General features: G+C 51.6%; 1 long non-coding RNA gene across 1 annotated transcript; it reads left to right on the top strand.

The window, feature by feature from the left end:
• Window positions 1-8,935: 8,935 nt before the first annotated feature.
• Window positions 8,936-14,098, top strand: LOC129068130 (uncharacterized). Its single transcript, XR_008528900.1, has 3 exons — window positions 8,936-9,106; window positions 9,329-9,401; window positions 13,737-14,098. It is a non-coding gene; the product is annotated as an uncharacterized LOC129068130 (long non-coding RNA).
• The last annotated feature ends 1,305 nt before the right edge of the window (window positions 14,099-15,403 follow it).

The following is a 15,403-nucleotide window of genomic DNA, read 5'->3' on the forward strand; positions in this document are numbered from 1 at the left end:
AAGCTATGAAGTTTGTGGTACTTTGTTACAGCAGCTGCAGGGAACTAATACCTTCTCAGTAACATTTGTTTCATATTCCATAAACATCTATGATTTCCCGTTATGAAGGCTTGTGCTTTATCATACTGTAAGGCTCAGACTAAATGATACGTCCTCAAAATAGCCTTCTAGACCTCCCTAACCAGAGCAGATTAACCTCTTCTTCACCTAGATCACAGCACTTAGTTAAAACTAAAATTTTCTCCTTAGTTTATTGAATACTTGCATTTTGTCTGTCTTCCTCCCACTAGAATGGCACTCTGGGCAGTAGGGGTTGGTGGTGTCCTGCTTTCCTTTGTACCCCCTGCATATAGCAGGAAGCCTGGAGCAGCATGGACATGCCCTGAAGGTTTGTTGAATGAATAAATGATCTTTCACAGTGTCCTGCTGATCCACTGAGTTTGACTGGTATTAATAAGACTGGCCCTTTAGCTCGCCTTAATCAGCAGGTATGGATGGCTATTTAAATTCGTATTTGGATCCTTCATCTGTTCCAGGATGTAAGGGTCTTTAATATTCATTTACTCATTCAATAAATATTTATTTATTCGCGGCTTGTTATGTGTGAGGCAGTCCACTGATGATTCCTAATTGGGCTATTTTTTTTTTCCCCTGTTGAATTTCAGTGGAGAAAGGAAAAAAAGCCATGGCAGCGTTTTTCAACGCAAAACAAGCCATATAACAACCACAGACCGCAAACAACAAAACAATCTTTCATGAGGCTAATTAGTCCTAAGCCTTAAAAAAAATAATAATTGCCGATTCTGGAGCAGTCTTTGAAGGCGTTTGGAACTGAATAGTAATCAGGGAACGTCAGCCTTCACGAAGCCAAGTGCTCAGAGAAAAACAAGACCCTCGAGTTGTGTACTTTCTGCAACTCTGATTTGGCTGAATTTTCTCCTTGATAAGGAAATTTTAAGGACATTGATGGGCAAGGGAAACACATTCATTGCACACACTGGTTCTTTCAACAGACTTCATGATATACAACCAGTCTCATAATCAGAAGTGTTTCTTTCTGTTTAAAACCCAGAAGGGTAGCTGACATCTTTTATCAAAAAGACAGACAATTCTCATCCCCTGACAATTCCAGATTGTGGATCCCAGGAGGCTCTCCTTACGCTGGTATTTTATCACTGGAATCAGAGCGACGGCTGTTTATTTTCTGAATCTCCACGTAGTTTTCAAGGTGTTGCCAGCAGGGCCTGGGCTGACAGTGACACGTGTTATTGTCACATTGCTAGATCTGAAAGAAAACACCAGATAAATAAATACCAGTGTTGCCTTGGATCTCGCGGTGCTATCGTGGGCACCGGAGGCACCGGCATTTGTTAATTCACATATCTTCTCTGTGTGGTGAGGCACGTTCCCCTTTCATCCAGTGGAGCGGGGGAGGGAGGCAGGGGCACAGGCTGGCAGCCTGGTGTGGCCTGGGACGGCCCTTTCATCCAATTCCTAGTTGGGAAGACAGACTGGGGTGGAGGTGGCCTCTGGGTAAAGCGCTGTGGTGGGGGAGGGAGGGGAGGCGGAGTCAGCGGCAGGACAGCCTTCTCGGTCCTCTTACATGGCCAGGTCACTGTTCGGTGTGGTAGAGAACCAGAGTGGCTGGACTCAGACTCATGTGACTTGAGCTGGGGTCCCAGTCGGGGTCCCACCCAGAGAGGTTGCTTACCCTCCGAGCCTCTGCTTCTGTATCTGTAGAACAGGATGCTGGGACCGTCCCCTCCGCCTCCCTCCCAGGTGGTGGGGAGGGCCTGCGCACAGGGGAGGTGCCCTCCTCCGCGCGGCCGGGCTCCCCGTCCTCCCCCAGACGCTGGCTGCTCCTATCCCCCCTCTGCCCTTTTCTCTCCCCGGGATTCCCCTCCCTCTGCCTTTCACCCTCTTTAGACCTGCTTATCCAAGACCAGTGGTGATGTCAACGAACTATGGCCCATGGGCCACGTCTGGCCTGCCGCCTGGTTTGGGAAATACAGTGTTACTGGAACACAGCCATGCCCGATCACGTACACGTGATCCGTGGCTGCTCTAGGGCTACAGCGGCAGAGCTCAGTGTCTACAGCAGAGACCATGTGGCCCACAAAGCCTAAAGACTGTACTATCTGGCCTTTTAGGGAAGAAGTTTGTCCCTCCCCCCCGCCGCCCGCAAACTGTGTCCTTGCTGTTCTCCTAGGCTTGGCACTCGAGCCTCCAGGGGCAAGGCGTATGGGGGCTCCCCCTTCTAGCTCCATGACCAGGCTCAGTTTTGACCGCGCCTTCCGAGTTGTGCAGGGGGCATAGTCTCATGGGCACGTTACTTGGAATGTTATGAAGCTGGTTCCGAAACCATATTCTGATCAGGACAGCCAAGTGTGCTTTTCAGTCTCTTTGCCGCTCCTAAAAAGCGCTTATACCCTATTCCTTATGACCTTTATTAAATAGCTCATAGTTGTGAAGAACGCAGAACAGGAACGATGAGCCATAATAAGCGCTTCATAATTTTTTGTTAAATAAATAGGTATATGTAGCCGGAAGAGATTTCTCCCTGACCACAGAAGTGAGCAAGCTCACTGGTTGCCTATGTCTGTCATGATTTACTCCTGCTCGCTGAAGCACGTGCTGTGATTACAGGTGGGCGTACCTGCCAGACACTAAGTAACATTGAATTACAGTCAGTCCATTCCTCAAAGACAGCCCCACCTTTAGAGCCTCGGTAACATCTGCTAATTCCCCCCTTGGCAGAGAGAGTTCTCTGGGACTCACCTGAGACTCGAAGCCTTTGGCAGGGAGCGGTATCTCTCAGGCATGTTGGAACATTGCTTTGCATGAGGTTGCCTACTTATAGCATTTGCATATAAAAACCAATACTATTATGTATATTTAAATCCTGAGGTTTATATTATGATGACAAGCTTCGATTTATGCCTTTCAATTATAGTAGCAACATCAAGTTTTCTTTCAAAATATATTTAGGATAAAAATTAGTTTAAAACACACATTTACCACATGACCCAGCAGTTTCATTCCTAGGTTTTACCCAAGAGAAGTGAAAATGTGTGTCCATGTTTATCATATGAAAATGTTCATCGTGGTGTTAATCATGATAGCCCCAAACTGGGAACCAACCAAATGGCCATCAACAGGTGAATAGATAAAGAAATGGTGGCATAGTCATGCAATGAAGAGAGCCACTCAGTAATAAATAGGAACAAAATATCAAGGCACATGAAGCATTGTGTTAAGTGAGAAGTCAGAAACACAGCACTGTGGGCTTGGTGATTCCATGTGCATGACTTCCTTAGACGAGGCAAGCCCTTGCTGGCATGGCTCAGTGGATTGGGTGCTGGCCTGTGAACCAAAAGGTCGCCAGTTCGATTCCCAGTCAGGGCACAGGCCTGTGTTGTTGGCCAGATCCCCAATAGGGGGTGCTCAAGAGGCAACCTCACATTGATGTTTCTGTCCCTCTGTCCTTCCTATCCCTTCTCCCTAAAATAAATAAATAAGATCTTAAAAAAGAAAAGAAAAGAAAATGCAAATTGTAGCAACAATAAACAGGATGCTAGAGCTCTGGGGTGGGGAGAGGATGGATGTGAGGGGCCTGGAAGCACTTTCGGAGAAAGATGGAGAAGATCTGTCTTGATCATAGCAATGGTTTCATGGGTCTATGGGTTTGTCAGGACTCAGGGAAATGGACACTTAACACGGGTGCATTTTCTTACATGGAAAGCACACCTCACTCACGTTGATTAAAACAGTTTAAAGGAAAAATAGATAAATCATAACATAGGCATTGAATGACAAGGCCAGTCTTGAGAAGGTGGCTGGGATTTAGGAACCTCTTGTTCTTCTAATGTCATTTAAAAAAAGTCTTTGCAATCTTTGTGAGTCTTGCTGTCAACCTTTTCATGTAAACTCTAGATTTCATGCTGCGCTTAAGACACAGAAAAGTCCTTCCCTGCCCCGTAACTATGAAGCTATTCTCTCATGTTGTTCTCTAATGCTCATATAATATTTAGAAATATAACTTGTAAATACTATTTTTAATTGTGGTAAAAATACACGTAGCATAAAGTTTACCATCTTAACCATTTTTAAGCCTCCAGTTCAGCGGCACTAAGCACACTCGCCCTGCTGTACGACCATCACCAGCACCCACCTCCAGAACTTTCCATCTTCCCAAACGGCAGCTCTGTCCCCATTAAACCCTCCCTCCCCAAACCCTCCCTCCCCAAACTCCTCCTGCCCTTGGCAACCACAGGTCTACTTTCTGTCTCGATGGATTTAACTACTCAAGGGACCTCGTACAAGTGCAATCATACAATATTTGTCCTTTTGTGACTGGCTTATTTCCTTAACATAACGTACATAAAATTTTGAAAATCAATAGGTTTTTTAGTCCATCTGAAGTTTATTGTTTTGCGTGGGTATGTAGTCATGATTTAATTGCATTCCTCCCAACAAATGGTTAATCAGTTTCCCAACATCTTGTATGGAATAGACCTTTCTTCTTTCTTTTTTTTTCCACGATCAGCCCAGTCCCATAAACTATATTCTACATGTGAATGCATCTTTTTTTTAAAAAAGATTTTATTTATTTATTTTTAGAGAAAAGGGGAGGGAGGGAGAAGAGAGGGAGAGAAACATTGATCAGCTGCCTCTCCCACACGCCCCGACCTGGGACTGAACCTGAAACCCAGGCATGTGCCCTGACTGGGAATCAACCTGGCGATCTTTTGCCTTCTGGGATGACACCCAACCAACTGGGCCACACACCGGTCAGGACTGAATGCATCTCTTTGAGGTTCTGTTTCCAGTTCCCGTGATCAGTTTGTTAGTATCTATGCCAGGCCCATGCTGTTTCGACTACTTTTGCGAAGACTTCGCGCATCCTAAGACGAGGGTCCCACTCAGGCTTAGTCAGCCTTTTAGCTGCTCCCAAGAACATGGGACACTCCAAGGCTTCCCTCACCCTCTCCCATCTCTCCGTTTCCCAAGGGAGCCTCGGATGCAGGGGTCTCACTTGGCACAGGTCAGATGATAGTCCTGAGCACAGCCACCTGCTGTGGGGCTGGGGTCACTAGGAGGTCGCCCCTCCCCCAAAAGATTTGGACGGGAGCGTAGGTGCTCGAGGGTGGCTTGGATTTCTCTGCCTACAGTGGAACCTTGCCAGGACCCAGTTCATTGTCAGGCAGACTTCGAGATAAGACAAGCCACTCTTGGTTCCCCTCCAAGGACATTTGGTACTGACATGCACAACAGAATCGAAGTTCCTTCCAGAGGGGTCCCCTGTGTTTCAAGGGAGTGTGATGACGTTGCTGGGGCTGCCTCTCTGGGCTATTGCCAGGACATTGAAGCAAGAGCCCGGGCCCGTCGGGGCAGGGCTGGCCGGCAGGCGTGCGGGCACGCAGACTTCCCATGGCCCCCCGAAGGCTGTGTGGAGCCCTGGGCCTCGGGTTCCGCAGACCTGGGCACGCACGCTGCTTTCTCAGGGTCGGAGGTGTGGGCAGAGAGTGGGGAGTGCTGGAATGTTCACGAATCTCCTGCCATCTCAGGTCAGATGAGTCAGGTCACACCCACCACCGAGCTCCCTCTAGGTTCCTGTAGGAGGTGGGAGGAAGAAGCTGGGCCAGCGTGGAGTGGAGCTAAACTGGGTGGGGCTTCTTGGGGAGCAGTGGGCGCCCTCTCCCCGACCCCGGTGCCTTGGGGCAGCAGGTGGGGGTGGCCACCTGGGGAGCCTGGCTGCATTTGGTACAGGGCCCTGGGGGAGGAGCAAGCTGGGATTGTGGGCTTGGCAGGCCAGCTCCTCAGGGAGTCCGCGGGGCGGCAGAGTGACAAGCCAGCGGAAATACGGTGCTTCCCAAGCTGCAAGCATTTGCATCCCGCCTTCCCAGGTTTCCAGTGTCCGCATCCCTGCATCGGTCATGGCGTACTATATGCGTGCGCACACACAGGGATATATTCAAACCCCTTTTGTTTTAAAATTTTATTTATCTATTTTTAGAGAGAGGGGAAAGGAGGGAGAGAAAGAGGGAGAGACACGTCAATGTGTGGTTGCCTCTCATGTACCCCGCTTTGGGGACCTGGCCCGAAACCCAGGCTCTAGACTGGGAATTGTACAGGCGACTCTTTGGTCCACAGGTCGGCGCTCAATCCACTGAGCCACACCAGCCAGGGCCAAACCACTTTGTAAATGTATGTAAATTTAGCATTGTTATGAACAATAATATCTGTGAACAACAGCCATCACAAGCATCACTCAGAGATCATTTATAACAGGCCGGACAGTGTCCTGGGCATTTTAACTATATCAACTCAGGCAGTACCAGCTCCTGGAGGGAGGTTCCCCACTGTTATTTCCCCCGTTTAACATATGAGGAAACTGAGGCACAGAGCGGTGATGTCACCTGCTGAAGGTTGCACCGACCCAAACCCAGGCCTTCTGGCTCCAGACCCCAAAATTGGCTGCCTCTCAATTCACAGGTCAGATATGAGGTAGGCTGAATGTTTCTCTCCCAAGACACGTTAATAAATTACCAATGATATGTATACATATATCAAAGTAAAAAATGTTCATTTAGCGTGCCACCTGGTTCTTCCTGTAAACGCCCAGTCTGTGGTCGCCCGCGCCGGCATGGGTCTGCCCAGCAGGGACGAGGTGTGCACCACGTCTGTGCAGGAGCTAAGGCCACGCCCCCTGCACGGAGAGACCAGCGAGACCAGTGTCCTTTGGACACACCCTGTCCACCTGGGCTGTCAGCCCCGTCAACGTTTGTGCCCGGTTGCCCCCTCCCAAGCCCCCACGGGGACAAAGAGTGAGTGTGCTGGGGCAGAAGGTAGGAGGAGAGAAAAGCCAGGCACCCCAGGCCCATTAGCCACAGAGAATCCTGCAGAACCCAGCAATTCCCTGCCTGTTGTGTGGGATGCAAAGTCACCAAATTCTGTCACGGCCACTTTCCTGTCATCTGGTTCTCAATCAAGCCCCTGGCCTTGCTTGCTCCTGAGGTTCTTTCTCCGTTATGTCTGTGAGTAGCAAGTTGAAAGCTTTGGATGAGCATAGAAGAAACAGGTGGCCCTCAGCACCAGGCAGCAACACATAGCCTGTTGTGTGGTTTTAGCTGGAAGTTACAGCATCGCTCGTGGCTCATGATCAGCTTGCGGCATCCCAGGGCACGTTCCAGTCTCCTACCCTGTCCTGAGTTGCTTCAGCCCATGTTAGAGTGACACTTGAGAGCCGATTCCATCTTCTCCTGAAAGTGACATGTCAAATGGGGAAGGATAGGCTTTTTCCATGGGCCTGGGGCCACAGACCCGTCTGATGGGCTGGGCACCTGGGCTCGCGACCCAGGTGGCCTGGGCTCTGGGCCTCCTCGGAAAAGGTGCCTGGTCCTGCCCTCTGCGCCAGCTGGGGGGTCTCGAGCAGGTGCCTCTGGGTTCCAATCCCGCCATTGCTCCGAACCAGCTGGGTGGCCCAGGCCAGCCAGTCCGCCCCTCAGAGGCCGGATCCCTCCTCCCTGACATGGGAATAGCACTTCCCGCTTCGCAGCATTGCCGGAAGGGTAGAATGAGTTAGGGGATGAAAAGGGCTTGGCCCCCCAAAGCCATCGGAGAAATGCGGGGGGACAGTGCAGTTGGGTGGGCAGCCCCGTGGGGGCTTGCTTGTGGGGGTTGACTTGATTTCCCTCCGGCCTTTATGAACCCCTGCCCCCCGGCCAGACTCTCTGTCGCCTGGCACTTGGCGGCGACTGAGCTAAATGGAGCCCCAGCCCCCGTGCACCTAAATGCCCGATACCCTGGATCTGCAGTGACGTACCTGGGTCTGCGGAAGGCCAGCCCTTCTCAACTTTAGAGAGTCACCTGCCCTGCAAAACTCAGACAAACGCGCAGGTGCACAAGGTACCCAACATTTGCAGACAAGTCTGGGGGTCCTGGGGCCCCCAGCCACTGTCTCCATTCTCCTCTCTGTGCCTCTCCTCACTCCCTAAAGACGGTGCCCGCAGCAATTTATGCTTATTCTATGTTCTCCTCAGCTCCCAGGGGCGCCTGTGAACCGGCGTGAAATGCTCTCTTTAAAAGCCTAATTATTTACACTGACAGTATTTACTTTTGACTCCAGTGGCTGAGTCAATATCATTTTTCCTCTCCTGTCCCTTAGCTCAAAAAGCCAGGAGCTTTACAAAACCCACCTGACTGTATCTCTTGATCCACGCGATGGCCTTTGAAATTTCACCTGCTCCGGGAATTAAATTACGGAGGCCGCGGAGGTCGAGGAGAGGCCAGGGTGTAGGACTGTATATTTGTTGCTGCCTGACACCGACGCCTGCCTCTTATCTGTGCACAGCTTTCTGCCTCCAGTGTTTTAGACATGCAACCACGCAACCCCGCTTGGCACCCTCTCGCTTTGTTTCCAAAGTCCTCCCTACCTATGACCTGAGGCATTGCCCCAACAGTGTGGGAGGGTGGGCATTTCCCCCGAGCCTGTGACCACCAGGGAGTTTCTGCACAGGCTGTGACTGAACCAACCCTCTTATCTGTCCTCCGGATCGCTGCTCGGCTGAGTCTTTCGGGCTACACCCTGCCAGAGGGCACCCTGTACCCAGAAGTGAGCTTCTGGGCACTGGGCTGCATTCAGCAAACTGATTTGTTCAGTCCTATCTATAATCAGATGCCAGGGGCCGATGAGAGTGATAATGCCTTCTTTCTTTTGCAATCCCAGACTTGATCGAAACGGGAGATAAAACAAGGGAGAGGTGTGGGGCAATCTTGCACTGGCTTCCTGGACACTGGCGAGGACACCCAACCCATTTTTCTTGTCGAACAACATGTAACTCCTTTGCTGATCGTCCTGTAATTAGCCATGTTCACAGCCTTCTCTGTGGCGTTGCTGCGCAGGCTAACCCTGACCTACTTAGGAACAATGACCGGCAATTAGCAGCCAATCGCTGGAGGGCGATGGTCCTTGGACACCATCCCAGGCCTTTCTAACTCTACAAGTAAACGGCACTTGGGTCTCTAACCCATTCTGGAATGGAGAGCACCTGCTGTTCCCCTGAGAGTATTTCCTCCTACCCTTGACTGTGGGCTCAGCAAACTGGTTTGTATTTGCACATCCCTCTCTTCTCACTTTTTCTCCCCAACGGAGCTGCCCAAAGCCTCAGCCCGTGTCTGGCCAACTCGTCTCTGAGTCCCCAGAGCCTACCACCGTGCCTGTGACAATGTGGAACGAATGAATGCTGAGGAATGAGTGCACCTCAGCACCCATGCCCCGGGCTGCTGACAGTTCATTTCACGAGTCTACTTCTTGTCCTATCCACAGCTGGCTCCTCTCCAGGCCTCAGGACAAGTTGAAATCCAGAAGCTGGAAGGAAACTGCCAAGTTTGATCCCAAGGTATGGGTACGGCTGTTGCCATGGGTAGGGGGGCCTGAGGCAATGAGCGCGGTACATGTGATGCGTCCAGAAAGCCCTGCAGGGCACGGTGAGTGAGGACGCTTAATGCCAGTCCATGGGATCGTGCAGGCAGCACGGCGGCGGCAGGGGAGGGTGGCAGAGCTGTGCCGGCGGGTCATGGGGGAGGGGATGGGTTCTTTGGGGCCGCGATTTTCAACCGGTGGGCTGCCAGAAACATGCACTGCCTGGCTGGTTAGTCAGGGGCACGGACCTCTTTCCCCTTAGGTTGTCAAAGAAAAAAATGACAACAGTCGACACCACAATAGCTGTCTGCTGTGAACAAATCAAAAGGATACCTATTTTTTTTTGTCAGAATGACGAAACATACAGAATTTTTTTTTTTTTTTTTTTTTTTTTTGGTATACCACAGGATTTTAGTTTATGTGTCATGAGATGAAAAATGTTGGAAATCACTGCTTTGGGGTTATGTCACAGGTTCAATGAGTGTGTGTTTCCAAATACTAGGAGGGAGGGGAGAGAGGGAGTAAATGTAACATATGTATATATGTATGGACATGGCTGTATATACACACCTATCTAAGTTGTCTTGTACACATGACTGCTATGTTGTCCCCCCAAAATTCATATGTTGAAACCCTAACTCCCGGTGCGATAGTATTAGGGTGTAGGGCCTTTGGGTGGGATGGAGGTCAGGAGGGTAGAGCTCTCTTGAGGGGGATTCGCGCTCTTGTCAAAGGGACCCCACAGTGCCCCCTCGCCCCTCCTGCCGCGCGGAGAACGCAACAAGGAGTCTGCGACCCAGGGGAGAGCCTTCACCCAACCATGCCGACACCCCGATCTTGAACTTCCAGCCTCCAGAGCTGTGAGAAATAGTCTCTGTTATTTGTAAGCCACCCAGACTATGGGGTTTTTGTGAAGGCAGCTGGGACAGACTAGACATGACCATTTTCTGAACTATTCTTCAATGAGGTTGGGCTATTGGTCGGAATCTCAGCAGCAAATAGCTTCCCACTGAGCCGGCTCAAAGGTCCTTCGGTTGAGACCTGCTTTCAGGCACGGGAAGGGCATGACCAGGGGAAGGCAGCAGCCCAGAGACCGGCGGGGCCGCAGGGCGCGCTTTCAGCCTGCGCACGTGAAAGGCCAGGAGAGGAAAGGGGGTGTCAGAGCTCTGCAGGAGCAGGGCCCTGCTGGGACAGCTCCGCCCACGGGGAGCTCCGCCCACGGGGAGCTCCGCCCCTGGGAGCTGTAGGCTTGGAGGGACAGGCTGCTGCCCCGAGCAAGAAGAGAGCAGAGAACAGACGTTCTGTCCTCGTCTCTCCCTCATCTTTGTTGGAGCCTCCCATTGGCCAGCTGGGAGCCGGGGCCCATGGATGCCAGGGTGTGCGGTCCCTGGCGTCAGCCCCGCGGGACACAGGGCAGGGCAAAGGAGGAGGACAGGCTTCAGGGGCAGGCCAGGGGGAAGGTGGCAGCACAGCAAGTTGACAGTGAAGATCTAGCCTGGCCCTGGAACCGAAGTCCACGCTGGCTGTGAGGGACGTTGCTGGCCACCTTCCTCTGTGGGCCACCCATCCGGGTGATCTTCGTAGCACGCAGTAGGTTCCCTGTTCATTCCTTTAAGCCTTTACCTACTAGGTCTAACAAACAGTCTATTCCATTAGCTACTTCCATATGTCATCTCATTTAAATGCAGCACAGTGCCTGGCATATAGGTGCTCAATAAATATTTCTTAAACAATGACTGAATGAATGAACTACTAATAAGTAAACTATGGGCGTGAGCTGGATGGAGGGGGGCAAAAGAGGAAAAATTGGGACAACTGTCCTAGAATAACGATAAAAATTTTTAAAAATTTGTTATTTATTAAAAATAAGTAAACTACAAGTGGTTATAAATCACCGACAGAATGGGCACTGGGAAGCCTGTTTGGCACAAAGGGTTCTGGGAGGTCAGCTGACCAGCTGAGTCCACTCCGCCACTCAATGTGTTCGGCAAATATTCACTGAGTTCTCCCTATGTACCAGGAATGTTTACATTTGACTGGGACAAACACTTCAACATATATATGCCATTAACAGCTAAATGCTACAGGGACAAACACAGCAGAATGGCCGGGAGGAAGTTCTGGGGATGGGGTGTACTTTTATAGCTCACGTGGTCAGTGGCGGCCTGTCTGATTGATGCAGAGGGACACGGAAGACTCAGGAGATGAGGACAGGTCACGTGGCTCTTCGGGACGAGAACACTCCTGGAGGGGAAAGTGGGCACAAAGGCTCCGAGGCAGGAACGTGTGTGGGGCGGTTGGGACAAAGCCAGGAGACCCGCGTGGCTGGGGCGCAGGGTGACGGCCACCGGTCCAGCGAGATGGACGCTCCAATCTGAAATGTCAGCCTCGCCCGTCCTCCCTCAGCTGGAGCCCTCCGGTGGCTGGTCGCTGGACCTGGAACGCCCTGCGTGACTCACACTCGTGGCCCGGGCCTTCCCACAGCCAGGCTTTGCCCCTGCTGTTCGCTCTGCCTGGGGCACCGGTCCCACTGCTGCCAAGAAGGCTGTTGACCGTGTTCTCTCCCCTCACCTGGTCTGCATGCCTGTCTGCTCGGGCGTCAGGGTGCCCCTGCCCTGCCTCGAGCTTCCGGAAGGCACGGACCTCCTCGGCTTCGGTGCGCAGAGGGCGCTCTGTGCCTGGAGCGGTGCCTGGCCCGCAGTGGGCCCTTGGTGAACATTGGTTGAAGAATGACAAATGAATGAAAGAACGAAGAAGTGACTGAGCAAGTGACCTCGGAGGCCCCAGAGTGGCACTCGGGAGAACACATTGTTTCCTCCATCTTTGAGCCTATAGGTTTTCTTGTGAGACCTCAGGCTCCCTCGGGCAGGCCTGCAGCAGCGGTCCCCAGGGGGGTCAGTGACCGGAAGGGCAGAGCTGCGGGGTCCCAGCGAGGGTCCTGGGACAGATTTCTTTGGCACTTACCCCACCTTTTCTCCCACATGTTTTCCATGCCTCCTCACTGCCGGTAGCTCCTGGAGTCGCGGGGGCAGCCACCGCGGGCCCAGTGTATCAGCGCACTGCGCAATGTCCCCGCAGCACCCCAGCCCTGGCTGAGTCATTTCCCCTTTTAGGACAAATGAACGAGCAGGCAGGACACTGCCTGCTTGTAGAGCCCAAGGCGGACATCAAGGCCCTGCTGCCAACCTCGGGAGTGGGCACTTTGCGAAACACAGAGTCTCCGCCCTCCACAGCGGGAGATGTCCCATGCGACGCTTCGGACCACGTGGAGTCCCGCCCACGGCTTCCGGGGGCGTGACATGCGAAGCAAACACACGTGCCAGGATGAAGTGCTGGTGCCACGATGGGCCTGGGCCTGGGTCCCACTGCGGGCCCCCACCTCTGTGCCTTTGGCAACACACCTCATCCCGGGGCTCGGGCAAATAGGCCCAAGGAGGCTAGGCCGTGGAGCGGCCGGGGTTTACCCGTAATCTCTGTTTTGGAAGTAATTAATCTTCGAAAATATGAGCCTCTTTGTGGTAAAAAGCACACGCTGATACTTTTGTGTAAACACCCAGCTTAGCATATTGACAAACTGGTGACTGTTACTTTGATCCCAGGCTGCAGGCTCAGGCTTCGGGGCTGCCCCGCCAGGCACAAAGGCGACTCTAATCCCTTCGACACTCGGGTCCATATATAGAATTCAGAGTCTTTATTTTCTATATCCACTTAAGCTCTGCTTGGGGTTTGTTTAGTAACCGTCCTCCGTCTTCGCACTGGCCGGGGACTCCTAAGTTCATTTTCCCAGCAAGGCAAGCAGCGAAATTCCAAAGTAGCAAATGACCTGAATGAAAACCCTTAAACTCACATAGATTTAATCACTGCGGCAAATTGGAACCATTTGTGGTCAGGTTTTGATGGCGATCTATAAAGATTGGCCCATGCCCCCCTTCACTTTCTTTTTAAGTGGCTTAGTTAAGGTTAGTGAGAAAAGGACACATCCATGCCAAGGTCCGCGGCGTGGGGGGAACGGACTTAAATTGTTTCTTCCTTTTGGCTTCAGGGACGTGGGCGGTCACCTGGGGTAGCTTCCGAAGCCTCACGGAGCAAACTTCGGTGGCGGCCAGTGACTCCCCCACCCATTTCAGCGGTGCCACGCTCGGTGCCGCGAGTTCCCGCTGGAGGTTTGGGGCCCTTTTAGGAAAATATTGTGCTTTGTGACTTTTGTTGCCTCTAGGTACCCTACGAAGGCAAAGGAAAGGTCAGGACTCCCCCCTGCCCCCCCTAAACACAGAAGGAATCGAACCTGATCTGTTATGATTTCTCCAAACAGATGAGCTTTAATGAAGACGCCGATCCAGGACTGAGGCCGACCCAGGGAGCACCGCGAGGGCGTGGGATCTGTTTCTGATAAAATCGACATTGAGGTTTTGAAGAATGAATCAGAAAGGAAGTTCAATTCCATTTCATGACTGGGCTGAACTAAATAGAAAGCCCGTCTGTCATTAAAGAGAGATTTCTTTCTTCTTTTCCTTTCTTCTCTTCTCTCTCTCTTTTTGGTTGTTCTTTGACAATATTTTTAGAAATTTCTAGAATTGGTCCTGCTCTCCACAATCGGTTGGTGGAGGGGCGGGGGTGGTTCTCGAGAACAGATGGGAAACTGAATTCCCAAAGAACCCAGCAACATATTTTACTGCACAAATTATGGAAAAAGTTACCCAATAGGGTCCCCCCTACCTTTTTCTTTTCTCCATCCCTAGTTTCTATGATTATAGTCGGAGAGAAAATTCAGGCTGAAAGAAATTTGATATTTATTTTCTGTGAACTTTAATAAAGAAAGTGGTGGGTTTGGGACTCTTTTCTTTTTTTTTTTAAAGGTCCCTTGAACAAGTCAATTTTTAATTTTTTTTTTAACAGCACCTTTTGGCATAAAGCGGCCGGGGTGTGATTGATGGAGTTGCTAAGAGGCTGTGCTGAGAGCCACTCCCGGCAGGTTGTCTAGAGACTTTGAAGAGGCTTTTGATTCTGGGAGCCCGCTCTTCCCGGGACCTGCGCTCACCCAGGCAAGCCTTTTAAAATGTTTCGAGCCCGAGCCTTCCTTGAAGTCCGTGTTTGTTTGGGTTTGCGGAATCCCCTTCCTTTCTTCAACATTCTCAGATGTCCCCAGTTTAGACCGAGTGATCAGCCGTAATCCACTCCAGTCCAGACCAGGAATGGCCCGCTTTGGTCATGAGCACATAACACAACTGACTTCAGCTCCCCGGGCCTCCGCAGTGAAAGGCAATCCCAGACGCTCCGCGATGTCTTGGGAGATAAGCGAGACCCTCGGCCCGGGTGCCCCCAGCCCTGCGGGGGCAGGAGTTTTCCTATACATCACGACGTCATTATCAGCCTGCGACCGAGCGGCCAGCGTCCACCGCATTTTCCACAGGGCTTGGTGGTGTTAAGAAAATACCCCTCCAGTGCGGTGTTATTTTAGGCTGAAACAAAAGTCGACATGAATGGCCGGGGGGGAACAGAAGGGACATTGTTCTCCCTGTGACCGGGTGCTCAGAACTGGCCTGAAACTGGAATCCAACAAACAGAGAAGTAAATGCCATCACGTACAAATGGGCTATCGAGTGTCCGGCGGGATCAATTGAGCACAGAGGGCGGCCAGGCCGGGGACTTTGCCAGTCCCTGGGTCATGGGAAGTTTGGTTTCCAGAGCAGAGGCCAAAAGTGTCACCTGATTCGTGACCATGTGATGACTGACTGGGAGAGGAAGCCACCTGCTTGTGTGAGAGAGAAGGAGAGAACACAAATGCCACCGCTGCAAAGAAGGGTCCCATTGCTCTGGCCGGGGAGCTCAGTTGGTTGGAGCATCATCCGACACACCAAATGGTTGTGGGTTTGATTCCCGGTCAGGGCACATGCCTGGGTTGCGGGTTCAATCCCGGGGGAGGCAAGAGATCAATGTTTCTGTCTCACATCAGTGTTTCTCTCTCTCCCTTCCTCATTC

This window comes from Pteronotus mesoamericanus, unplaced genomic scaffold (assembly GCF_021234165.1).
Source record: "Pteronotus mesoamericanus isolate MK-2021 breed Mesoamerican mustached bat unplaced genomic scaffold, CSHL_Meso_final contig_202, whole genome shotgun sequence".
In the NCBI taxonomy this organism is placed as follows: Eukaryota; Metazoa; Chordata; class Mammalia; order Chiroptera; family Mormoopidae; genus Pteronotus; species Pteronotus mesoamericanus.